The sequence below is a fragment of the Lolium rigidum genome, chromosome 6 (assembly GCF_022539505.1).
Source record: "Lolium rigidum isolate FL_2022 chromosome 6, APGP_CSIRO_Lrig_0.1, whole genome shotgun sequence".
Classification (NCBI taxonomy): Eukaryota; Viridiplantae; Streptophyta; class Magnoliopsida; order Poales; family Poaceae; genus Lolium; species Lolium rigidum.
Genome location: NC_061513.1, coordinates 202,195,960 through 202,218,277, shown reverse-complemented (window position 1 = coordinate 202,218,277; position 22,318 = coordinate 202,195,960).

Genomic DNA, 22,318 nt, shown 5'->3' with positions numbered 1-22,318 from the left:
ACCAGACGCAACATCCGCAATAAAGTTCGAGAAAAGCATTGTTTTTCGGTTTGGAGTACCTCACAGCATTGTCACGGACAACGGCAGTAACTTTACATCCAAGGAATTCAAGGCATACTGTGCAGAGGTAGGCATCAAATTGCACTTCGCGTCAGTCGCACATCCACAAACCAACGGTCAAGTCGAGAAAGCCAATGGTATCATCTGCAACGGTATCAAGAAGCGCTTGTTAGGACCATTGGAAAAAGCTCGAGACACATGGCCAGAGGAGCTGCCGAGTGTATTGTGGAGTATTCGAACAACACCAAATACGGCGACACAGGAAACTCCGTTTTTCTGGTCCATGGAGCTGAGGCAGTATTGCCAATAGAGATAGAGCATGATTCCCCAAGAGTCACGGAGTATGATGAAGAAGCTTCTAGAAAGGCATTGGAAGACGATGTCGATGCATTGGATGAGGCCAGAGACGAAGTACTATCACGGGTCACCAAGTATCAGCAAGACTTGAAAAACTATCATAGTCGACGTTTGAGACCAAGGTCCTTTCAGGTGGGAGATCTAGTTCTGCGACTCAATCAAAATAGTACTGAAAAACTCGAGTCGCCATGGCTCGGCCCTTACGTCGTCACAGAAGTAATCGAAGGAGGAGCATACAGGATCAAGGATAAGAAGTCAGGGGCTCCCGAGAAAAACCCCTGGAACGTGGCACAGCTAAGGCATTTTTACGCTTAGTGTCGAAATATAGTCATCCTTGTAAAATTACAATGTACTGAAACGCCCGCGATTTTTCAGACGCACTCTTTTCCTTTTTCGGGGCACCGAGTGGGGCCGGAAAAGGATTTTGATGAGGCGGGCTCGCGGTGCTGCAACATAATAAAGATAGTCGAGATATATATCTTTTTCTTTGACAGGCTCGGGGGCTTGTGCTCAAGACTTACAATATATATTTCCGAAAATATTTCGCCTAGGTGAAAAAACACCTCGCAAAATAAACAAAAGATACAAAATAGCAATCAACAACAAGGCACGGGGGCTCGTACCCGCAAATATAGCATATTCAATATAACTTAGTTGCCTTGGTTTAAAACCTCGCACATACAATGAAGAAATTCACTACCGAGACACTCGGGGGCTTGATGAAGAAAAATAGAAACATCTATTGACTTTACAATATAGAACATGTTTACAACATACAAGAGGCAATTCCTGAGAAAACTCAACGAGTTAAAAGAAAAAGAAAAGTCAATTGTGGCCTAGTATATTATCTATGGTCATCCGATTTACAGTACGAGTACTGTGTTCAGCATAGCTGCCCTTCACGAAGAACTCAGCGTCCATCCGAAGAAGTTCATCCATCATATCTTCTGCTACAGGGGTCACATGATCATCAATTTTGCCAACATCCCTTTTCCTTTTCGCCATCTTGGCCAAGCACTTGGCAACAATTTGGCTCATGTGAAACTTGGGATAGCAGATTTTGATCATCATCATAGCAAACCTGGCGCCAGCAGAAAGTTGGGCCCGAACAAATCCATGGATTTGAGGAGCATCTCGAAATTTCTCCATCAAACCAAGAAGAGTGTCGGGTGCCTCGTTCCGAGGAAACATCGTCTTGTAAACCAGGGACAATGTTCTAGTGCAGAAATCCAGGAACTCGCGAACCTGACAAGCGCAGTCTTGAAACCTGACAATCTGTCAGGTCCGCTCTGGAGTGGCCCAGAATAGAGAACCATGGTCAAGAGAAAGGTTAACGAGAAGATTTGTCCTTGCGTTTACCCTTTCTTCTTCGGCAGCAGCGTCGAGAAAGGAACCTATTTGGCGACGGCACAGGAATTTCAAAAAAAGGATACAGCAAGAAGACAGAAGGAGTTTTGATTTGAAAAAGCATACCTGACATATCCACACTGGCTTCATTCATCAATTCGAGCATAAAATTCTCTCGGGTGGTTGCCTTTTCAGCTTCAGAAACGGCGGCTTCCTTGGCAGCCATGGCTTCTTGAACTTGTTGAAGTGCATTTTTTTGTTTTTCGGATGCCTTGCGAGATTGCTCCATCATCACAAGTGTTTGCTTCTTCGCATACTGAAGCTGTTGACGAAGTTCTTCCAAGTCTTGCGGTAAATTCTTACTCGAGGAATCTTCACCAAGCTCAGTATTAACAAGCGCTTTCTTCGAGCGAGAAGAAGTAGGCGAAATATCGGAAGGAGTAGGAGTTGGAGTATAGTTATCAAATATCAACTGAAAGCAAAAGGTTCGACATCAATCATCAAGCAAAATAGAATTCCATTGATTTTCAGAATATTTACAAGGTATTACAACGGAGGACACCCTAATGAGCTAGCGGGATAAGTGTCGCCAAAAGCTACTTTGTCGATAGCGCCAAAAGGAAGAAAGAAAAAGAAAAAAGAGGGAAAGACTGGGTGGTCTACTTGACCTCCGGCTTGGATGAGTTGGGAGCAGGGGTTGGCTTGCATCCGAGGTAGGCAAGGATTTTCTTCGCATTAGGCCTGGCAGCCTTGATCAAGGATTGCCACCTCTTCGTTTCCATTGTCATTGTGTCGCCAACTTTCGTCCAGTCGACGTCTTGTTGGCTGTCAGCAACCAAGGCGATAGTGCCCTCGACGCCAACTTTCAAACCTTCTTGGCGAAGTTTAAGCCCAAGATCTTCTTGGGAGTTGAAGTGCTTGGAAAGTTTGGTGAAAATCTTGGGCTCCTGCGTCTTCGGGAAGAAATAAGGGAAAAGACGCGACAGACCTACTCTGGCTTCAGCAAGGCCTTCGTGTGCCTCCTCTGCATGAAATTCAAGAAGGGAAAGCTCGTCAAGCAGCTGATCGCCTTCAGGACATTCCAAGTCAAAATCCTGATGTGTTTTCCCTACAAAGAAGCAGAAGGAAGATCGTCAAAAATTGCGTAAGGATAAAATTAGGCAACCCGAAGAAGTAGCAAAGGATTAAAGACTTACTGACAAAACGTCGACTTTGCGATTGCAAGCGACTGAGGATTTCAGCTTCACGAATAGTTTGCTCGGATATGTTGTCGCTTAAGGCAGTTTCCGCCTCATGAAGCCTTTTTCGAAGGTCTTCGACGGCGGCGGCATCAGCTTCAGCTTTCTTGCGACCTGCCTCGCTTTGCTCTAACTTAATAGCAAGAGCGTCAGCACGTTTGAGGGCTTCGGCAAGAGTTTCTGGAAAAAAATAAAACAACAGTAAATACCACGACAAAACACCGAAGGAGTAAAAATAGCAGAGAAGGCAAGGAAAAATAGTACCTTCAAGTTTATTCGCATGATCACGGTACCCGACGACTTGGGTACCGAGGCGAATAAATTCCTTCATCACAGGCTGAAGAGAAAACAAAATAAAAAAAAAGAAAAGTCAATGTAGGAAGGGAAAGCTCGACAGAACTTATGAAAGAAACAAAGGGGAGTCGACAAATGTTGAAATTTTCGGAAAGAGAATAGAGAAAAACTTACATCATCCAGTGACGGAGTCGTGGAACTACCAGTCAGTAGGAGAGGGTCCTTGGATGCTTCTACCCTAGCTCTCTTTGGCGAAGAGGCTCGGGGGCTGGCAATAGGAGAGGGATGCTCTTCATCTCGCTGAAGAGGCGAAGTTTCATCTCCATGAGCTTCAGAAATAACTAAAGTACGAGATGTACTCGTTCGAGCAGTCGCGTCAATAGGTTGAATTTCATCATCATCATCACTACAAAAAGGCGACAAGATAGTAAGGAAATATAGTCGAAACAATCAATGGCAAACAATAAACAGCGACAAGAACTTATGAGCTGATAAGAGCATCGGTATAAGGGTTGAAAGTTGTCCTTTTTTCAGTAGGAGAAACTTCTTCGGCAGGAGGTGTGCCGGTCTTGGAAGGGCCGGAGTCGATAGTTTCCTCCATTTTTCTCTTATTCTTGGGAGAAACGGCTGGGGGAGGAGACTGTGCTGATCCGGTAGCCTCGGAGTCAACTTCCTTTTCAGAGGATACCGCAGATTTTCGAGAACCTGCGGCTTCACTCTCAGGGCGAGAAGTACCCTGGTTGTCGTCGGTGACAACGGCCCGTTCTTCGACTTCTCCACCTTCAGGAAGGGGAGGAAGAGAAACAAGATCTGGATGGTTCTACAAAAAGAAGAATGTCGACAAGAAAGTTATGCAAAAGATGTCAACAAAAATGAGTAATCGAGAAAAATAGTTCATACGAGAATTACCTCAGGGAGCGCGTTGGTGGCGCTATACGGCTTTACGCGACAAGAAGAGGGGACAGGATCTTTCTTGTCGAGGGAGGAGATTTTTCGGACAAGTTTTTCTAAATCCTTGACCGACAAATCCACCGACAAGCGATCCACATCTTTGTCGCCAGCATACTTCCAGAGGGGATTTTTGCGAGCTTGCAGAGGCTGCACTCTAATCCTAAGGAAATAAGCCGTGATTTGGATACCCGACAGTTCTTGTCCTCGGGTATTTTGGAGTTGGTGGATACGTGTCATCAAGGCTTCTGTCGCCGCTTTTTCTTCGTTGGTAGCCTCTGCATCCCAGGAACGACGGCGACAAATTTTCTCGGTGCCATCAAAAGGAGGGATGTTGTCTTCAACAGAGCCATGATTCTCCTCATGAATATACAACCACTTTTTGCGCCACCCTTGTACAGTTGTACTGAGTCAGGGAATTTGACGTCAAAGTACTCGACGTCGGGGCGGACGCAGATGACAACACCGCCAATGTTGTAGGAAACAGTGGGAGAGCCATTACGGCGACAGAAGAAAATGCGTTTCCATATAGCCCAGATAGGCTGGACTCCAAGGAAAGCTTCGCAAAGCGTGATGAAAATTGAGATATGGAGGATGGAGTTGGGAGTAAGATGATGCACTTGCAGTCCATACATAAAAAAGCAACCCCCCGTAAGAAATTTTGAATGGGGGCGGAAAGACCACGGATGAGGTGGTCGACGAAACTGACCCGATACTCCATTGGAGGGGTTGGGTAGCTTTCTTCGCTGGGGAAGCGGAGCGCGCCTTCTTTCTTGTTGATCCCCAGTTTCTTCAGTAGATTGATGTCCTGAGGGGAGATTTTGGATCTCTCCCACTCCATATTCCCCAGATCTTCGGTCGCCATCTTGGACTCGGCCGTGTTGTGTTTGGTGAGCCTGCGCGGTGGCATCAACAATGGCGCAGGAGTATAGTGCGAGCATGGTGGAGCTCCAAGAACTATGGGGCGCAAGAGAGAATTTTGCAGAGAAGAAGTAGAGGTGCGGCGCGAGCGAAAGGACTAGAGGAGGAAGACGATGCCTCTATATAGAGGTGCGGTGAATCGACACGCCGTTGGATTAAGAGATTGTGGGACAGATGATGTACAGGTGGACAAGGGGTAAAAAGTAATTTCATACAGACGAGAAAGCACAGAAGCTACAGTACGTGCGCCAGGAAAAGCGGAGGACGTGTGTCCCCCACTTGCACGACGTGTCAATACGATGCGTAAATTGGCCCCGCAAGACAGTGAGAGCGAAGTTCTCGCGTTTTTCTGATAAAGTGATCGTGGCTATCGTCAGCAATGATGTCACCTTGGCAAGAGAATACCTCGGCTACGAAGGTTCGTCAAAATGGCGACAGCAGAAGATTCTTGATTTTTTCGAGAGCCTTTGATCAAATACAAGTTTTTGCCCAAATGCTCGGGGGCTACTTTGGAAAAAAGGAAAGAATTCGAGTATGGCAAAATAGAAATGGCGAGAGCCTATGATCAAATTCAAGCATTTGTCCATAGCCTCGGGGGGCTACTCCCATCGGGAGCGCTGTTCGCGCACCCGATAGATATAAAAGTTTGAGAAAGAATGACAATATAGCGACACGAGGCATTAAAGTGTTGAGCCTACAACCAAGCACTAGTCCTTGGCTGTAGCCTCGGGGGCTACTCCCATCGGGAACGCTGTTCGCGTGCCCGATGAAATTATAAAAAAAAAAAGAGAAGAGAAGAGAAAGAAAGAATAAGTGAGTATATTTCGAGTTATATAAATAACTCTGCATATACTCCCATCGGGAGAGCAATATAAGTCATCCGTTGACTCAATAAAATGTGCTATTCCAACAGCCGAATAAGCACTCGACAATATATTCTCAGAACGCCAAAGTTGCGAACAATTTCTGAATGCCGCAAAACTTTGCGAAGGTAAGACCCCGGATCCGTTCGAGCGGCGTGGCGCCGTCTCGACGTCGGTTTGCTACTTTTTCCGTATCAACAGATACGAAGAAAAATCCTAACGGACGCGTTAGGTACCCGATAAATATGACCGGGACTCGACAGAATGGTAAGACCTTAAGCGGCACCTATCGAAGTTTACACCAGGTATCCCGAGATCATGTCCAGGGACGTGATCTTGAAGTAGGTTTTTGCGGATTGCCACTAGAGCAGTTAACTAGTACCTGATCCGTCAGATGAACTAGCCCCAACTACCGTTATCCCTGTACAATATAGAAGTTCGTATGCAAAGATATGTGGTAAAGTTCAGAGTTATCGAATAAATATAAAGGTGGAGATTTTCCCTGACTCTGTGATTCAAGAAAAATCTCGGGGGCTACTAACATAGGCATCCCCAATGGGCCTGCCGAAGATGGTACCCGGGGTTTACTGAAGGCCCACGACCCGAAGGATAAGAAGATCCGGAAGCCCAAGATACTATTAAGGAAAGCTAGAGTTGTAATAGGAGTCATTGTTTGTAATCTTGCGGGATGGGTTAGAAACCCTCCCGGACTCTGTAAACTTGTGTATCTCGAATCCCTCGGCTCCGCCTCCTATATAAGGGGGAGCCGAGGGACAAAGAAAGCATCGAATCATTGTTTCACGAACCCTAACTTTTACATCGTCGAGCACTTTTCGGCTGAAACCTTCGAAATCTACTTGCCCTCTACATCCAACGAAACCCTAGTCTACTGCCTGTAGGCATTGACAAGTTAATACCTTGTCAGGCTGTGATCTGCGTATGGTGCGAGTGGCGGCGGCGTGACTAATATGACCAGAACTCGAAACTCTAAAGGAACTAGATGCTAAGACCAGCAACTCGACACGAAGATGCAGACACAAATTCAACTATGCAAAACTAAAAATACAATGCAAGGCGTGGCAGGGGGTTTATGGGACGATATGATCTAAACCCTAACTGTAATTTTTTTTGGCTTCTTCGTGGTTTATGGGTATGATGGCAGATGCAATCTACACTAGGAAAACAGTAAAATCTCACCGAGCAACCTGAAATCTGATACCACTTGATAAGGCAAAGGTGGCCGATCTTTCGATGAGAGTATGATAGCGTCGATTTGTTGGTGGAGTTCGTGCTTGACGATCCGACTACACGTGCAAAGCTCGTGCGCCAATGCAATCGCTAGGACAATCTCCAGGAGTTACTGATCTTGCCGATGCGCGATCAGCCTGACCAACGAGGGTCTTAATTCCTACCTGAAATCGAGAACAAATAAGAACTAATGATGCAATAAGAATATTGCGGATGAAAGATGAAAGCTTTATTGAAAAAGATGGGATTCCGAATAGTCGGTCTTGTTCTGGGCGTTGGCCTCAAAAGAAGTACACGAGAGTTGCAGCAATGGCTAACTTTTAGTCTAATCAAAATCCGAGTCTAAATGTGACGGCTATGGGGGTATTTAAAGGAGGAAAAGGTGGGGTTTCGGCCAGCCATACGTATGGTGGCCGAACCAAACCCTAGAAGGCCTTTCCCCTTCAATACGGACTCTAAAAAGTGGCTGACTTAATTCCTGCGAAAATGACATGGGCCTGGCCCAAAACTAAAGGTGACGCAGCACCATATTATGCTATGGACGAAATTATGAAGTGGAAAACTCTATATTTCGTCCATGTCTTCATCTCCTCTTATGGTGGCTTCAAAGTTCTGAAATCTTCACTTGCAGCGTCATCTTCAATCCTCAAATGCTTGCTGCCATCTCCTCCATGTGTGATCATGCTCCAATGCTTGTCCTCCTCATCCATGCTTGGTCCATCATTCCTAAGAGTAACAAACATATGTGATTTAGGCAGCATCATATTCTCATGTATGTGAGGAATAGTTCGAAGAAATGAAAGTACCTGATAGTTAAGTTGTTTGGCACGAGCTCGAGTGATTGGTCCTTGTATTTGTGTGGCTGTAGGTACAACGGTTGTATCAAGAGATGGGATGTCCTCATCAACAAGTAACTATTGGAGGCGAGCTATGATGTTATGACGAACGCATATCTACTACATCACACCATTGCATCTGGGTAACAAGTATCAATCTACTCCATGCATGCTTACCTTGTATCCAACCATGTGGTCATCTTTGGCATGGATTGTTGTTTGAAAATGTTGTGATACTTGTTTGCCACCCTCAAATCATCTCAACTATCTCCTTCTCTCGTTGATTCTTGTGATGTCTTTGAGGTGTTTATGGTTGAAGTTGTTCAATGTACAATGAGATAAAATATGATCCTTTGGCCGTGCTATAAAGCAAATATCTCATTGGTATATTGTATTACTTCACCTTGGATATCTTGCTCTTATTCTCTTCTATCTATATTGTGTGTGCATGTTTATTGATGGATAAATATCTTTGTGATGTTGTGCACTTGGAGAAACCTATATACATGAGAGATGATACACATTCTTTTTATATCCATCTTCGTTGGAGTCCATTCCTTTATTCTTGTTTATCTCTTTGATGGCTCCACAAATAATTTGATGAGTGCTCATTTTATCCTATTTACATCTTCAAGAACTCATATTTGATTTTGGCACAAGCTTTGAGTGATCTTGTGGGAGTGATGATGCCATGTTTGTGCACCCTATTGTTCAATGCAAATTGTTTATCTTGTGCACAAATCTTGGGGAGTTCCCACATATTGCTTAGAGCATCCTTTTTGATCTTATCATAATATCTTTCATTTGGTTTGATTGGTTCATTGGATTGCTTGCTTCATTTGTTGAAGCTTTCTCACCTTCTTATCCTCTTGCAATCTTTGATCCTCAATATAGTTGGATTTCCTCCCGGTATTCGTCATTGAATACATGCATGTGATTTCACTCACATTATGAGAAATGCACACCTTATGGAGGAATTCTAACTATATTGGCCTTCCGAACCTTTCGTCCATTTCGGCAATCGATGCCAATGGGGGACAAGTTTGGAGGGTTTAAGGGAATTGCTTTTGTTGGTTCTTAAGCATTTGCCTTTCATGCTTGCATTTGTTGCTTTGCATGGTTGAATATTTAGAGGATGCTCCATGATACGTCCATTTTGCATCACTATTTTATATCATAATTTACTGTTATTCATTGATATATTTCATATTTAGAGATGATATTTATGTTATTTCACCTATTTTGCATGTTTCATGATTATTGGAGAATTACTCACCGGAGTCAGGATTCTGCTGGAAAAAGCACCATCAGGATACAATATTTCTGAAGATCAACAATTGACGGAAAATATATCGAAGCTCTTATTTTTCCAGAAGACGGAGCCAACCAAAAGGGGAGGCCGAGGAGGGCCGCCGTGGGCCCTCCCCATAGGCCGGCGCGGCCACCAGGCCAGGCGCGCCGCCACGTGGGGAGGGGGCCCACGACCCCCCTCGGCCATCTCCCTTTCGCGTACTTCATCTGCCCGAAACCCTAAGGTGTGGAGGACGATCGAGAATAGACACAGCCGCCTCTGCGGGGCGGAAAACACCAGAGAGAAAAGAGCTCTCCGGCAGGCTAAAACCCGCCGGGGAAATTGTCGCCATCGCCACTGTCATCGAGCTGGACTTCATTGGGATCATCATCATCATCTCCACCACCGACACCGTCATCTCCACCGCTGCACCTCATCTCCGCTGTAACATCTAGGGTTGAATCTTGATTATTTCATAGGGGAAACTCTCCCGGTGTTGATTACTCCTTGTTATTGATGCTATTGAGTGAAACCATTGAACCAAGGTTTATGTTCAGATTGTTATTCATCATCATATCATCTCTGATCATGTTCCATATGATGTCTTGTGAGTAGTTCGTTTGGTTCTTGAGGACATGGGTGAAGTCTAAATGTTAGTAGTGAACTATGTTGAGTAATATTTAATGGTTTGATATTTAAGTTGTGGTGTTATTCTTCTAGTGGTGTCATGTGAACGTCGACTACATGATACTTCACCTTTATGGGCCTAGGGGAATGCATCTTGTATTCGTTTGCTAATTGTGGGGTTGCCGGAGTGACAACAACCTAAACCCCCGTTGGTATATCGATGCATGAGGGATAGCAGGATCTCAGAGTTTAAGGTTGTGGTTAGATTTATCTTAATTACTTTCTTGTATTTGCGGATGCTTGCAAGGGGTTTAATCACAAGTATGTATTAGTCCTGGGAAGGGCGGTGCATTAGCATAGGTTCACCCACACAGCACTTATCAAAAAAATGAAGATTGATCAACTATATGAAGCAAAAGCACTAGACTAAATCCCCGTGTGTCCTCAAGAACGTTTGGTCATCATAAGTAAACAAACTAGCTTGTCCTTTGTGCTAAAAAGGATTGGGCCACTTGCTGCAATTATTATTCCCGCATTTTACTTACTCGTATTTTATTTATCTGCTATATCAAAACCCCCTGAAAACTTGTCTGTGAGCATTTACAGTGAATCCTTCATCGAAACTGCTTGTCAACACCTTCTGCTCCTCGTTGGGTTCGACACTCTTATTTATCGAAAGTACTACGATACACCCCCTATACTTGTGGGTCATCAAGACTATTTTCTGGCGCCGTTGCCGGGGAGTGAAGCGCTATTGGTAAGTGGAATCGGTAAGGAAAACTTTTACTGTACGTGCTGTTTTTATTTCTGCATGCTGCTATAATTCATTATGGAAAGATCTTCTCTTGAATTCCTATTTGGAAAATCTACTACTACTGCAAAGGTAGTGGATGAGGCGCCAGGTGAGAAAGAGGTTCCATATAAAATACCTATGAAAATTATTGAACGTGTTGTGGATAACCGATATGAAGGGGATGGAACTGTCCATCCTGGAGATCATTTACTGTTTTTACATGAATTATGCGTGTTATTCAAGTGTGCAGGTATTTCTATGGATGAAGTTAGGAAGTAACTATTCTCTATGTCGCTGTCTGGTAAAGTGGCGCATTGGTATAAATTGCTGAAGAATGGGAATTCTCTTGATTGGAAGGATATTGTGCCTCTATTTTATTCTAAATTCTATCCTCCAAGTGAAATTCATAAAGACCGAAACCGCATATATAATTTCTGGCCTCATGATGGAGAGAGTATTGCCCAAGCATGGGGGAGATTGAAGTATTTAATGCTCAAATGCCCCATTCATGAGCTTCATGGTAATATCATCATTGATAATTTCTATGCAAGACTTTCTTTTCAAGATAAAACCTTGTTGGATACTACTTGTTCTGGATCATTTACACGCAACAAAGAAGAGTTTAAATGGGACCTTCTTGATCGGATTCAGGAGAATATTGAAGGATGGGAGAACGACAAAGGTAGAGAGTCAGGTATAAATTATGATTATGAATGCATTGAAATTTTATGGACACTGATAAATTTCGTAACGGATGAAGCCTGGTGACCGGGTGTATACGTGAGCACGCACTACATAGCCAACACGTGTCTAACGCCGTCCAGCCCGTAGACTCTCTTCCGTGCGCTGGCCGGCAACTTCTGTTGTGGACCTCGATATGGCTATTCTGCTAGTTGCCTGACATGAGTCCTTCCACTTGCATGGGATATCGATGTGTGCAGCAAACGAATCTTTGGTGCGTAAGAGAGAACCTATTTTATGCAATATCATTTTTTTTATAGGAATCAAACGCATTTTCTAGCTACTCCGAATATCTGATTAAGGAAACTTCCGCTCGAGATACTTTTCCGCCCTTGATTACTCGGCCGTTCGCCCCACCACTCACCCCTACCCCATCGATGCTCTCTTTTCTTAAGGCAGTCGCCAACGCCGCCGAGAACCACTAGCTCACCGAAGACCCAACCCTGTTCGGAACCGACACCTCGTCCCAGGCCTAACACGGCTCGAAAACCGCAGCCTCGCCCCCAGGCCCGACGCCGCCCGGGAACGGCCGCCATGGAACCGCCGGGTAGAGCCTGTACCAACGACACGCAGGATCACTTCCTCGCCACCAGGCCCGACGCCGCTCGAGAAGCGGCTCCTCGCAGCCTCGCCCCCAGGCCCGACGCCGCTCGGGAAGCGGCCCCTCGCAGCCTCGCCCCCATGCCCGATGCCGCCCCGACCCCAGGATCTGAGCATCTGCTTTTGGCCGTAAGCACTCTCGATTAAGGAGAGTCCCGTCCCGGGGCTGGCCGATAGTGACGACCCGGCCGCGGAGTTCATTGAGGGGAGGTTCGTGGTCAATCAACTATGGAAACCGACAGATGTGGAGAAACGAATTCCACCACACACTGTTCCTTAATTTTTGGCTAAAAATCAGTATTTGTTTTACGCCATAACCATATGAAAGAAGAAAGTACAAAAGTGTTGTAGCTAGCTTGGCCTGTAGGATCCTTCTCCAAAACTCGTGTTCGCGTACGCTTGAAATCCAGCAGCATTTCTGAGAGCCGAGCGATTATTGATAGTTCACTTGCGCCATGAAGTCCGGGAAGGGCGCGGACGCCGGCGAGCTCAACGAAGACGGCGACACGATGGTAAAGACTAAAGACCCGCAGCGCGATGCCGACCCTCGAGATCGTCGAGCAGCGCGGCGTCGGCCGCCTAGGCAGCGGAGGCGGCGGGTTGATTGCGCGTAATTAACACGTCCGTTGGGAACCCCAAGAGGAAGGTATGATGCGCACAGTAGCAAGTTTTCCCTCAGAAAGAAACCAAGGTTTGTCGAACCAGGAGGAGCCAAGAAGCACGTTGAAGGTTGATGGCAGCGGGATGTAGTGCGGCGCAACACCAGGGATTCCGATGCCAACGTGGAACCTGCACAACACAACCAAAGTACTTTGCCCCAACGAAACAGTGAGGTTGTCAATCTCAACGGCTTGCTGTAACAAAGGATTAGATGTATAGTGTGGATGATGATTGTTTGCAGAAAACAGTAGAACAAGTATTGCAGTAGATTGTATTCGATGTAAAAGAATGGACCGGGGTCCACAGTTCACTAGAGGTGTCTCTCCCATAAGATAAATAGCATGTTGGGTGAACAAATTACAGTCGGGCAATTGACAAATAGAGAGGGCATGACCATGCACATACATGATATGATGAGTATTGTGAGATTTAATTGGGCATTACGACAAAGTACATAGACCGCTATCCAGCATGCATCTATGCCTAAAAAGTCCACCTTCAGAGTTATCATCCGAACCCTTACGGTATTAAGTTGCAAACAACGAGACAATTGCATTAAGTATGGTGCGTAATGTAATCAATAACTACATCCTCGGACATAGCATCAATGTTTTATCCCTAGTGGCAACAGCACATCCACAACCTTAGAACTTTCTGTCACTCGTCCCGCATTTAATGGAGGCATGAACCCACTATCGAGCATAAATACTCCCTCTTGGAGTTAAGAGTAAAAACTTGGCCAGAGCCTCTACTAATAACGGAGAGCATGCAAGATCATAAACAACACATAGGTAATAGATTGATAATCAACATAACATAGTATTCTCTATCCATCGGATCCCGACAAACACAACATATAGCATTACAGATAGATGATCTTGATCATGTTAGGCAGCTCACAAGATCCGACAATTAAGCACATGAGGAGAAGACGACCATCTAGCTACTGCTATGGACCCATAGTCCAGGGGTGAACTACTCACTCATCACTCCGGAGGCGACCATGGCGGTGAAGAGTCCTCCGGGAGATGATTCCCCTCTCCGGCAGGGCGCCGGAGGCGATCTCCTGAATCCCCCGAGATGGGATTGGCGGCGCCGGCGTCTCTGGAAGGTCTTCCGTATCGTGGCTCTCGGTACTGGGGGTTTCGTGACGAAGACTATATGTAGGCGGAAGGGCAGGTCAAGAGGCGACGCGAGGGGCACACACAACAGGGCCGCGCGGCCAGGAGGTGGGCCGCGCGGCCAGGAGGTGGGCCGCGCCGCCCTGGCGTGTCGCTGCCTCGTCGCCTCAATTCATTTCCCTTTCGGTCTTCTGGAAGCTTCGTGGCAAAATAGGCCCCTGGGCGTTGATTTCATCCAATTCCGAGAATATTTCCTTCTAGGACTTCTGAAACCAAAAACAGCAGAAAACAGCAACTGGCTCTTCGGCATCTCGTTAATAGGTTAGTGCCGGAAAATGCATAAATACGACATAAAGTATGCATAAAACATGTAGATATCATCAATAATGTGGCATGGAACATAAGAAATTATCGATACGTCGGAGACGTATCACGGGTCAACATCTTTCAACCAGCCGTGGCGGGAGATGACTCCGGGGAGCGGCAGCGGCCACGGTGGCAGCTCGGGCAGGAGAGGCGGCCGGGAGCCGCCGGAGAAGCGGCTCACGCTGTTTGCTCTCCGGCTGGCCGTCCTCGAGAAGGCGGCAAGCGGGCTCGGGAAGCTGGACTTCGCGTGGGTGCTCTCCGCCTTCGCCTGCGTCGCGCTCTCCGTCATGCGCCTCTGGAAGCAAGACTTCCACGGCCACCAGCACATGGAGCTGCAGAAGCTGGCCATGGACATCCTCACGGGGATGGCAATGGACCAGAGGGCCAACGAGACGATCGCGGGCACCGGAGGGGTGGTCAAGCTGCTGCTGTCGATAATTTTCAACGCCAGAAGCTCGAGCTTGGCCTGAAAAGTGAGCCAATCCAAGTAAAACAGTACACATCGAGGCCAATGCATGGCAGTTCTTTGTTGTTCACCCGTGACCCACGCGTTCAGTCCAGACTGCACCCTATCGTGCATGCGCCCTCGCTTGGCAGGAGCACAGAGAAGACAAAATCAACTTGGAAAAGCAGGTTTCACGGCGTTTGGTGTCTGTTTGTGAGGCGAGAATCTCAAAGCGAATCTAACGTTGGAAGGTGGGTGCACACGTATACACCTAGTCACCAAATCCCCTCTCAATTTCGTAATATGAGTGCTACTTATGGTCTTGACTCTCAAGTTGTTGCAAACTTTTATAAAGCTTTTGCCTCTCATTTTGAATTGCCTAGGAAGAATTTTAATAAGTATCATGAACCCTATAAAGATAAAACTGATTCACCTATAGGTAAATGTATTGAAGTTAAAACTGTTGATCACATTCTTCCTGAAGCTTATATTGAGAAAACCCCTTTTCCTGCTAAAATGAAGGAGTATTCTGTTATAACTAGTGTGGTTAACAAAATTGCAAAGAAACCTATAGAACCTGAGGAACAAATAAATGTTGAACCTGCTGTTGCAATAGTTAAATACCTTGTGACTGAAAATGTAGAAGATGGTCACATCATTTTCTGTGAAGATGCTTCTAATATTGTTTCACATCCTAGTAAGTCTAGGAAAGCCGGTGTTCCTATGCTCTCTGTTAGAATTGGTGATCATTGTTATTATGGTTTATGCGATATTGGTGCAAGTATTAGTGCCATTCCTTATGAGCTTTACAAGGAAATCATGCATGAAATTGGTTCTTGTGAACTTGAAGATATTGATGTGGTTATTCGGCTAGCTAATAGATAAACTATCTCTCCTATTGGTATTGTTCGAGATGTGGAAGTTCTATGTGGTAAGATTAAATATCCTGCTGACTTTTTGGTACTTGGTTCTGCTGCTAGTAAGACTTGTCCTATCATTTTTGGTAGACCTTTTCTAAATACTTGTGGAGCTATAATAGATTGCAAGAAAGAGAAAATTTTGACTAAATTTGCTGGTGATACTTATGAGTTTAATTTCTCTAAATTTGCCAAAGTTCCTTATGAAGCTGAATTGCCCAATAATGATTTTATAGTTGAACAGCTTGCATCTATTGCTCTTGCTCCTAATAATCCTTTGCAGCAACATTTGGAGGATCATGAGAGTGAAGTCTTTAGGGAAGAAATGAATGAGCTTGATGAAATTTTCCTTCATCAACCTATTCTTAAACATGACTTACCGGTTGAAGATCTAGGTACAACACCACCACCAAAGGAAGATCCTGTTTTTGGTTTGAAACCGTTGCCTGATAATCTTAAGTATGCTTATATTGATGATAAGAAAACATATCCTTTTATTATTAGTGCTAAGCTTTTAGATTTTTAGGAAGAAAGATTATTGGAAATATTGAATAAACACCGAGGAGCTATTGGCTACACTCTTGATGACTTGAAGGTGATTTATCCCTCTATTTGCCAACATGCCATCAACATGGAAGATGATGCAAAGCCTGTTGTTGAACATCAGCGTCGTTTAATTCCTAAGATGAAGGATGTGGTAAGGAATGAGGTATTAAAACTTCTTGAAGCTGGTATTATATATCCTATTGCTGATAGTAGATGGGTTAGTCCTGTGCATTGTGTTCCTAAGAAAGGAGGAATAATTGTTGTACCTAATGATAATGATGAGCTCATCCCTCAAAGAGTAGTTGTAGGGTATAGAATGTGCATTGATTATCGAAAAGTTAATAAAGTTACTAAGAAGGATCGTTACCCTTTACCTTTTATTGATCAAATGCTAGAAAGGTTATCTAAAAATACTCATTTCTGCTTTCTTGATGGTTATTCTGGGTTTTCACAAATTGCTGTTAGAACTAAAGATCAAGATAAAACCATTTTCACTTGTCCCTATGGAACTTATGCTTATAGGCTTATGCCTTTTGGTTTATGTAATGCTCCTGCTACTTTTCAAAGATGCATGCCTGCTATTTTTCATGGCTTTTGTGAAAAGATTGTAGAGGTATTCATGGATGATTTTTCTGTCTATGTGAATTCTTTTGATAATTGTTTGCGAAACCTTGATAAAGTTTTGCAGAGATGTGAAGAAACTAACCTTGTTCTTAATTGGGAGAAATGCCACTTTATGGTTAATGAAGGGATTGTATTGGGACATAAAATTTCTGAGAGAGGTATTGAAGTTGATAGAGCTAAGGTTGAAGCGATTGAGAAGATGCCCTATCCGAGGGATGTTAAAGGTATTCGTAGTGTTCTTGGTCATGCTGGTTTTTATAGGAGATTTATTAAAGATTTCTCTAAAATTTCAAAGCCTCTTACTAATCTTCTTCAAAAAGATGTACCTTTTGTTTTTGATGATGATTGTAAGGAAGCTTTTGAAACTCTAAAGAAAGCCTTAACAACTGCTCCCGTAGTTGAACCTCCTGATTGGAATTTACCTTTTGAAATTATGTGTGATGCTAGTGATTTTGCTGTAGGTGCTGTTCTTGGACAGCGAGTAGATAAAAAAATTGAATGTTATTCATTATGCTAGTAAAACTCTTGATGCTGCTCAAAGAAATTATGCTACAACTGAAAAAGAATTATTAGCTGTGGTTTTTGCTTGCGACAAGTTTAGACCTTATATTGTTGATTCAAAAGTCACAATTCATACTGATCATGCTGCAATTAGGTACCTTATGGAAAAGAAAGATGCTAAGCCAAGGCTTATTAGATGGGTGCTTCTTTTGCAAGAATTTGATTTACATATTATAGATAGGAAAGGTGCTGATAATCCTGTTGCTGATAATTTGTCTAGATTGGAAAATATTGTTTATGATCATGTTCCTGTTAATGATAGTTTTCCAAATGAATAATTGGCTGTAATAAAGGTGAGATCGCGAGATAGTCCTTGGTATGCTGATTATGCTAACTTTATTGTTTCCAAGTACTTGCCTCCAACCTTTTCAAGACAAAGCAAAGGAGAAAATTCTTTTATGACTTGAGGCATTATTTTTGGGATGACCCACACTTATATAAAGAAGGAGTGGATGGTATTATGCGAAGATGTGTCCCCGAATATGAACAACAAGAGATATTGAGTAAGTGTCATGGTAGTGTTTATGGAGGACATCACGCGGAGATAGAACCGCACAAAAGGTTCTACAGTCAGGTTTTTATTGGCCAACTCTCTTTAAAGATGCAAGAAAGTTTATTTTATCTTGTGATGAATGTCAAAGAGTTGGTAATATCTCTAGACGCAATGAAATGCCTATGAATTATACTCTTGTTATTGAACCATTTGATTGTTGGGGATTTCACTTCATGGGTCCTTTCCCTTCTTTAGAAGGTAACATTCATATACTTGTTTCTGTTGATTATGTTACTAATTAAATGGGTGGAAGCCATACCCACAAAAAGTGTTGATGGTGAGACCTCTTTAAGAATGCTTTTAGATGTTATTTTTCCTAGGTTTGGAGTACCTAGATATCTTATGACTGATGGAGGTTCTCATTTTATTCATGGTGGTTTTAGAAAAACTCTTGCTAAATATGGTATTAATCATAGGATTGCTTCCGCTTATCATCCTCAAACTAGTGGACAAGTAGAATTATCAAATAGAGAAATTAAATCTATCTTGCAAAAGACTGTTAATAAATCTAGGAAAAATTGGGCTAGTAAGTTGAAGGAAGCATTGTGGGCTTATAGAACTACTTATAAAAATCCTATGGGTATGTCTCCTTATAAAATGGTTTATGGAAAAGCTTGTCATTTACCTTTAGAACTAGAGCACAAAGCTTATTGGGCTGTAAGAGAACTTAATAAAGATTCTAAACTTGCTGGTAAGAAAAGGTTGCTACAATTGAGTTCTCTAGATGAGTGGAGAAGTGAAGCTTATGAAAATGCTAAACTTTTTAAGGAGAAAGTTAAGAAATGGAATGATAGAAGAATTATTAAAAGAGAATTTAATGTTGGAGATAAAGTCCTATTGTATCGGTCTTGTCTTAGATTTTTTGCAGGGAAATTACTCTCAAAATGGGAAGGACCATATGTCATTGTGAAGGTGTATCGTTCAGGGGCAATAAAAATTGGTTCTCTGGAGGGTGATGCCAGACAAGTGGTGAATGGACAAAGACTCAAGCATTATATTTCTGGAGATTCTTATAATGAAGATGTTGATGTTATTCGAGTGGTGACTCCGGAAACTTTCATCAAAGATCAAATTGATAGTTCTGCAGAGTTCGACTTCGAATAGGTAACAGTTTTGGTAATAAAAAAGTCCGCGTTTAACTTTCCGAACAATGTTTTTGCTATTTTTAGAAAATATGAAAAATTACAAGATCGAATCGGAGCGGAGGAGACGCACGAGGGCGCATCCCCACGTGGGGGCACGGGCCCCACCCTGGCCACACCGCCCTATGGGGACGGCTCCTCGGAGTCCCTTTTCCACTCTGGTTCGACCTGGTACTTTCCTTCTGTCGTGAATTTTTTTGCTATATAATCCCCCGGACCCCCCGAGGTCCGTATATCGTTTTCTCGTCGTGTTTTGTTTCGAGTTGTTTTCTGCCAGGATCTGTTTTTGATCTAGAAGCAACATGGTCTCTAACAACAAGGGCAAGGAGCCTTTTGAGGAAGATATTCAAGACCCCGAGTTGAAAGAAGAAGTCGAGAGTGAAGATGAAGGAGAAGTGGAGGAAGACCCGCGTGTATACCCGCGTGCCACCGTCGCAAGCATCGGGGTGGTGGAAAATCCGTTCAACCCCAAGAGAAGCGCACGGATTAGCACCGGAGGAAAAGTCCCACGTCGCTTCCTAGCTCCAAGGACATCTCCTCCAGACATTGACAACCCCTTCTACACTCTAATTCATAATAGTCAAATTGAGAGGATTCCCAAGGCAGTATTGCCTAGTAGTTGGGATATGGATCGTTCTAATACTGCAGGAAGGATGAAACCTGAAGCTGAGGAGTGGGGAAACAACTCTAAAAGTTGGGATTCACCATCTAACATACTTCTTAACCGCGTCGAGCACAACTCGGAGCTGATCCGCAACCTCACTTACGAGATTGATGAGCTAAAGGAGCTTGTTAAGAAGCTTATCAATAATTCGACACCACCGCCGAAGGAGTAATTCATCATTGGTATTGGCACCCCCTTGGTTTGTTCCAAGCTTGGGGGGAGTGCCGCGGTATCACATCATCACAATCTTTTACCATTTTACTGTCAAGTAGTGTCATATCATGAGTAGGGAAGTTATCATATAAGATGGTTTGCAGTGTGGAAGTATCTCTCTTTTAGTTGGTTATCTATGTATCCCTTGGTGTGAGTTATCGTTATGAAATATTAATGAGAAGTTTTATCATTTACGTTTTGCACACCCTATTTTAGTTTGCAATTTCTGTTATATGATTGATCTTGTTGTTAGTATTGGTATCACTTTGGGAGCATTAAGTAAATCTATTTGGTTTTGGCAAACTTAGCATTGGTTAACAACAAAAATACTTTGAGGTTTAAGTATAAAAGAGGGAAATACATGTAGATATATTATTTCATTATCTTTCTTTTTTGTTAGCTAATGAGTTTAGTATTATGAAGTTAAAATTATTTGTGCCTACAAGGAAGATGCATGATTGTTTCTATCACATGTATATTTGTTTGTCTCCTTCAACTCTTATGCTTGCTAACAAACCTTGCTAGCCAAAGACCTGTACTGAGAGGAATGCTTCTCGTGCATCCAAAACCTTAAACCAAACCCATGCCATTTGTGTCCACCATAACTACCTACTATGTGGTATTTCTCTGCCATTCCAAGTAAATACTTCATGTGCTACCTTTAAACAATTCAAAACTTTACTGCTCCTTATTTGTGCTAATGTTTTATAGCTCATGAGGAAGTATGTGGTGTTTTATCTTTCAATTTTGTTGGGCAGACTTTCACCAATGGACTAGTGGCACATCCGCTTATCCAATAATTTTGCAAAAAGAGCTGGCAACGGGGTTCCCAGCCCCAATTAATTAACTTTCATTAATAATTCTCTTCACATGTTTTGCCCTGATTCATATGTAAGCAACTTAATTTTGCAAATAGACACTCCTCCATGGTATGTGAAATGTTGGAAGGCACCCGAGGATTCGGTTAGCCATGGCTTGTGAAAGCAAAGGTTGGGAGGAGTGTCATCTATAAATAAAACTAAAGTACATGTGTAAACAAAAGAGAAGAAGGATGATCTACCTTGCTGGTAGAGATAACGTCCTTCATGGGAGCCGCTCTTTGAAAGTCTGTTTGGCAAGGGGGTTAGAATGCCCACTACCATTCGTTGACAACAACAAACACCTCTCAAAATTTACTTTTATGCTCTCTATATGATTTCAAAACTTGAAAAGCTCTAGCACATGATTTAATCCCTGCTTCCCTCTGCGAAGGGCCTATCTTTTAATTTTATATTGAGTCAGTAAACCTATTTCCCTCTATCTCAAGCAAGAAATTGAGTTGTTGTGATCCAACCATTTATATTGTGATCTATGCAATCATGTCTTTTGTTCTTCCTTGTTTAGTACAAATTTTATCTGAATGAATATGACTTTGAAGGTTATTTATGCTCGAAAGATAAGTACAATCTGTTAATTGTTCCTTGACCAAGAATGAAGTTTGCCATCACCAATTATGATTTCCTATGCACCTTTATTTGTGATTTCCCTTTACTTGTCTCAAGTTGAGTTATATGAGGAAGTTGTTTACTAGAATGTCTTGTGTAAATTAATGTGATGCTTCTTGTCCGTATTTCATTTATCGACTCTTCACTCCATAAACATGTGGTCTTGTTTACTGAGTTCAGCTTCGCTTGGGGACAAGCGAGGTCTAAGCTTGGGGGGAGTTGATACGTCCATTTTGCATCACTATTTTATATCATAATTTATTGTTATTCATTGATATATTTCATATTTAGAGATGATACTTATGTTATTTCACCTATTTTGCATGTTTCATGATTATTGGAGAATTACTCACCGGAGTCAGGATTCTGCTGGAAAAAGCACCGTCAGGATACAATATTTCTGAAGATCAACAATTGACGGAAAATATATCGAAGCTCTTATTTTTCCAGAAGACGGAGCTAGCCAAAAGGGGAGGCCGAGGAGGGCCACCGTGGGCCCTCCCCATAGGCCGGCGCGGCCACCAGGCCAGGCGCGCCGCCACGTGGGGAGGGGGCCCACGACCCCCCTCGGCCATCTCCCTTTCGCGTACTTCATCTGCCCGAAAACCTAAGGTGTGGAGGACGATCGAGAATAGACACATCCGCCTCTGCGGGGCGGAAAACACCAGAGAGAAAAGAGCTCTTCGGCAGGCTGAAATCCGCCGGGGAAATTCCCTCCCGGAGGGGGAAATCGTCGCCATCGTCACCGTCATCGAGATGGACTTCATTGGGATCATCATCATCATCATCTCCACCACCGACACCGTCATCTCCACCGCTGCACCTCGTCTCCGATGTAACATCTAGGGTTGAATCTTG